This window comes from Bufo gargarizans, chromosome 2, assembly GCF_014858855.1.
Source record: "Bufo gargarizans isolate SCDJY-AF-19 chromosome 2, ASM1485885v1, whole genome shotgun sequence".
In the NCBI taxonomy this organism is placed as follows: domain Eukaryota; kingdom Metazoa; phylum Chordata; class Amphibia; order Anura; family Bufonidae; genus Bufo; species Bufo gargarizans.
Window position 1 is genome coordinate 575,193,251 of NC_058081.1, and position 5,833 is coordinate 575,199,083.

The following is a 5,833-nucleotide window of genomic DNA, read 5'->3' on the forward strand; positions in this document are numbered from 1 at the left end:
GGATTGCAAGGAAGGTGCAAAGACCAGTTTGTAAAACATATGTTGAATACTTGAATAACTTCTTTTATTAGGGAAAATGGGTCATTTCCAGTGGAGACCAATTACACGTGAGACCAATTACCAAACAGATCGGAGATCCCTACTAAACCTATCCCTAAAATGTCCAGTTCTGGTGTTATGGGCAGGGAAAGAGCCATCACGTCTGTGATAAGGGCCGTTACATCCAACCACACGGAAGAGACCGAGGGACATAACCACCACATGTTCTCTTAAATCCACATAGTCGCCAACAGGAAGGGGAATATGATGGTGAAATATGTCCAATTCTGTCAGTGGTCAAATACCACCACAGGTGACTCTTCCTGTTTTTCCTCACCGCCAGGGCTCCTGCACACGGCTGTAGCCCGGCCGTTCCTGTATTGCAGCCCACAAACAGTGGGTCCGCAATATGCGGGCACCAGCCGTGTGCACCCCGCATAACGGATGCGAACCCATTTACTTGAATGGGTCCGCAAACCGCCGGCAGGTGTGGAACGGAGGCACGGAAACAATACGGAGTGCTTCCGTGGGGTTTCTCTCCGTGCCTCCGCACAGCAAAAAACATGTTCTATTGTTTTGCGGTGCGGATAGATCACGGACCCATTCAAGTTGAATGGGCCTGGATCCGTCTGCAGAATCCGCATATGTGTTTTTAATGCCTATAAACACTCCAGTTTGGCATTTTTTAAGATGGTGAATGAAGCCTACGGGGGAACAAGCGGCGATTAGAGGTATCTGCTCATAACAAATTAGCTGCTTGCACTAGCACAATATTAGAACGTGACTGAATAGCATCTTGCCATAATTGTGCCTGCTTAAAAGGGGAGTTTAACCCCTTAGCATTCAATAAAAGGACTTAATTGAGCAGTACAGAACACTGAAATGGGTTGTCTGGTTCTCTACGTTGATGACGTATCTCCAGCATAGATTATCAGAACCAGATTGGTGGGGGTCCAACTCCCGGCACCCCCTGACGATTAGCTGTTTTAAGAGAAAGCAGTGATGAATTCGCTTCACATTTTACCTGCTAATCGTTGAAATTGCAGCAGTGAGCAGTGTAATTACAGCACCTTCGTGCTATACCCTTGAATGAGATGGAGTGTATTTACAATTGCTCTGTACCAGTGAATGGGACGGAGGAGCTGTAATTACACCTGTGCGCCATCAACATTGCCGAGCAGGTAAACGGTGAAAAGAATGCCATTTTAAAGCTGATCAGTGGGGGTGCCGGGAGTTGGACCTCCGTCAATTACAGGTAAATACATTTTCTTGCTCGTATCATTGGGGGACACAGGACACCATGGGTATAGCTGCTGCTGCCACTAGGAGGCGACACTAGGCAAAAAAAAAGTTATTTAGTTTATTACTTATTGTCTGTAGGAGGCAGACCTCCTTGCTGCTACCGTTTTTTTATTTTCTTATTTTACTTTCTTCACCTTTAGGTATGGGAAACAGAGAAGCTTTGCCTCTCTGTTTAGCCGTGGAGGAAGGCCGGTGTCAGTTCCCCTGACCGCCCGACCTCCCCCAAGAAGGCAAAGTGAACCAGGGCAGCCCAGCTCCCCTGCATCCCACCAGCCATGGGTTCACCTGCATTTCTGCAGTACCCCCCTCCACTTCAGCCTCACTGCCACTTCAGTGCTAATGGCTGAGGAGGTGACCCTGCTGGTTCCCCAAGGAGGGCGTGAAGAGAAGGAAGATGGGGTGGGTATGGTGAACACAGGGTAAGTATAAACCCCCACCATCCACCACCTCCCTCTGTCACTCACCCCTCCTCTCCATTCCTCTCTTTCTCCCCCATTTCGCTGAAGTGCTCGTTTCAGCCTGCTTTACCTCCCGGCCTGGGTTTTCTCCTTTGCGGCCCCCCTTACCCACCCCCTTCCCTCCAGGGACGGCCGATAGCGTTTCCCAGCCCGCTGCTCGGGCCTACCGGGCATCATGTATGCCCGTCCCAGGTCTCTTGATTCAAAGGATTCGCCCATCTCATGGCTCTTCGTCCCGACCCGAAGTCCTTCCAGTCGGCTCGCTGCTACGCGAGTCCCCGGCTTCGCGGCCTACTAGACCGCAACTTCAATTCCTGTGTATGGGGGAGCCGGAACTGCCCCCTGGGCGCAAAATCTTCACAGCCCTGATGTCCCCCTCCCCCAGGAGCCTACTGAGCTTCTGCCCCCAGTCCTCAAGAATTTTTTTTATTTTTTTTTATTAACCCTTCCTTGCCTGCCACCTTACTGAGGCTGGCTTCCTTATTACATGGCTGTGTAGTTTAAAATTAACCTCTTCTTGCCTCCAGTTAGGGCTAGGGGTTCCAGTTTTCGAATACACGTCTATATGTTTATATTAAAATAAATAAATAATAAGTTACCCTGGCACTATCAAGTGCCGAGTGTGGTGCTGCATTCCCCCTTCCTTAAACCCGGACATACCCTTATTTTCACCCAGACAGCCCCCCTGAGGCTAGCATCGGAGCATCTCATGCTCCGATTTGCTCCCTTGCCCTGCGCAGAATCGCGTAGGGCAAGCAATCTTTTATTTACAATAACACACTGCCAGGCGGAAACTTCCGCCCGGCAGTGTGTTCGGTGACGTCACCGGCTCTGAGGGGCGGGATTTAGCTCTGTCCTAGCTGTTTTACTGGCTAGGGCAGAGCTGAATCCAGCCCATCGGTGCCGGGGACGTCACCGGGGTTCCTGGCAGCCCCATGGAGAGCCCCGGTACGTCACCGGATCTAAAAAAAATGCAGGGCAAAGGGCAGGGCAAAGGAGAGCATCGGAGCATGAACTGCTCCGATGCTCATGTCAGGGGTGCTGCCGGTGTGAAAATGGAGGGATGTCCGGGTTCAGCTCTGAACCCGGACAACCCCTTTAAGTGGAGTAGTTGCACTACTACTGGTTGCTGTACATCTGTACATCCATATTCCCCAACTCCCATAGATGGAGTAATGGCACTACCAATGTATACCGTGCGTCCTGTCATATGTCCTTCCATCCATAGACGGACTAATTGCACTACCCACGTATACCGTGCATCCTGTCGTGTTGCTCACTCCTCGGGTGTAGTAATTACCACTGGATGCCTCACACTCTTTAGCATTGCCCCCTCTCTCTTAGGTGGTATAAATGCACTACCACTGCATACTGTTCAGCCGGTCGCATTACACACTCAATAGGCAGCGTAATTGTACGACCACTGCATACTGTACAACCTGTCACATTACCTCCCTTTAAGGGTGGCGTAATTGCATAACCACTGGATACGGCACAGCCGGTCGCATTGCCCGTTTCCATAGGCACAGTAATTGCTCTATCACTGGATAGTATATCCTGTGTTACCTACTCGTACAAGTTAAGTATTTACATGAGCTAGGGTTGCCACCTTTCCCAACAAAAAATACTAGGCAAGTTAAGCCACACTCAAAGATTTGGATAATATTTTATAACCTAACCATGACTTCTCAACAACATTGTCCCTTACTTGTTTGGAGAGTTCCTTGGTCTTTATGGCAGTGTTTGGTTAGTGATGCCTCTTGCTTAGGTGTTGCAGCCTCTGGGGCCTTTAAAAAAATAAGTGTGTATATGTAATGACAGATCATGTGACACTTAGATTGCACACAGGTGGACATCATTTCACTAATTGTGACTTCTGAAGGTAATTAGTTGTACCAGAGCTTAGTTTTATTTATATATATTTTTTTTTTCTCATTTCACTTTACCAGCTTAGACTATTGTTTTCTGATCCATCACATAAAATTCAGATTAACCAAACATTGAATTTAAAGCTGTAACAAAACACGAAAAAAGTCAGGGTGGGTGGGGGGTGAATACTTTTGCAAGGCACTATATATATATATATATATATATAGATGAAGAAACGGACAGCACTCCAAGTAAAAATCAGTGATCTTTTTATTCACCCATGTGGGTAGCAGCAACGTTTCGGCTCATGCAAGAGCCTTTTTCAAGCCTTTTTCTCTTGCATGAGCCGAAACGTTGCTGCTACCCACATGGGTGAATAAAAAGATCACTGATTTTTACTTGGAGTGCTGTCCGTTTCTTCATCTACATCAGACGGGGTAAGCCGCTACATCCCTGGACCTAGCACCCAATCTGCTTTTTCCAGTGCCGCCATCAATTTTCTTTTCTATATATATATATATATATATATCTTTGTTAGCGTATACTATTATATGTATATATTAAATGTATTATATATAGTCATACACACATATAGATTCCAACAAACAAAGGATGAGGCAGCACTCCAACGTAGGTAAAGGTAACATACACACATTCAGATATGAATAAAAAAGTATATATCTGTGTAATTGTATAAAAAAATATAAATGGTTTTTATCTATTTGTTCATAATATTTAAAGAAAATAGACTTTTTACTATAAAAAGTAAAAAAAAATCACAAATTGTGTGCAAATATATATGTATATATTTAAATTAATAAATTAGCCTTTTTTATATATTTATTTTTTACTGGGAACAGAAATGACTAGCTTACACAGCCAGCAGCTGACGATGTAGCTGGCCTCCCTCGCTCCTGTCAGGCTGACAGGGCACAGCACAAACTATGATAAGAGTAGATTGCTTTTAAAATTGCCGCTTCAGAGCCCTGCCAGGTGCCTGAGACAGATCGCAAACACAGTCTCTAGAGAACTGTTTTCTCCCTTCCTCTTCACTGGGAACTGCCTAAGCACAGTGCGAATGCTCTAATATGCGCGATCACGTCTAACTAGCAGTCAGCTCAACCAGAAAGTAGCTGTTACCTCCAGATGAACAGTGTCTCGAGCTGCTGGTGTTGACGCAGTCCGTCCTAGTGAGTGTACTGGAGCCAATTTATACAGAATAATGGAAATGGATAACTCCCTAGGGAAAACGAGCTTCTTTTGATAAATAAAGGTACTTATGAATGTTTTTACTATGACATATTTATTTTTTTAATTTAGTTTTGTTTTCCAGAGAACCCCTTTAAAGATGGTACCCGCTCTGGAGCGGAGTGGGTGCCATAGCAACCGGGTACCTGCTGTTTCATACAGCAGGTACCCAAGGCCAATGTCCACGATCTGCGGTAATTGCTCACTCACATACAATATTGGCACAATGACGTAAAAAGAACACACAAGTCTGCATGTTTGAAAGACCTGGACATATAACCACTCTGATGCCATGGTCAAATGTCACCACGGCATCTGAGAGTGTTAAAAACCAGCAGCAACAGTGCTCCTGTTTCGGTGCACTTTCCCCCAGTGGAGATCAGGGAAAATACCCTGTTCGAATAATGAGCCACAGCCTGTATTAGGCTTCCAGGCTCATTATTAGTATAACCCAGTTCAGGCCACTAGGTGGCAGCATTTAACTGTGATAGTCATTTCTATACAGAATAATGAAGCAATTTCCATTATTCTGTATAAATTGCAATCTGATGATTGCATGTTGTGGTCCACTTGGGGACCTAACAAAAAGTAAAAATAAAAAGTTTTGAAAATATAAAAAATACTTAAAAATTTAAGTCATGTGAAAACGCCTGTATTATTAAAATATAATAATGCCGATTTGCTGTTTTTCCATCACTTTATCTCCCATAAAAATGGAATAAAAAGTGATACACACCCCAAAATGGTATTGTCAAAAATAACAGATCGTCCTACAAAAAATTAGCCCCCATACATCTCCGTAGACATAACTATAAAAAAGTAATGGGGGTCAGAATATCACGATGAAAAGAAAAAAAATATTTTTCCAAAAGTGAGTCCTGGCATTTTGAGCACTGACTGAGGCTGGGCTTGCTGCA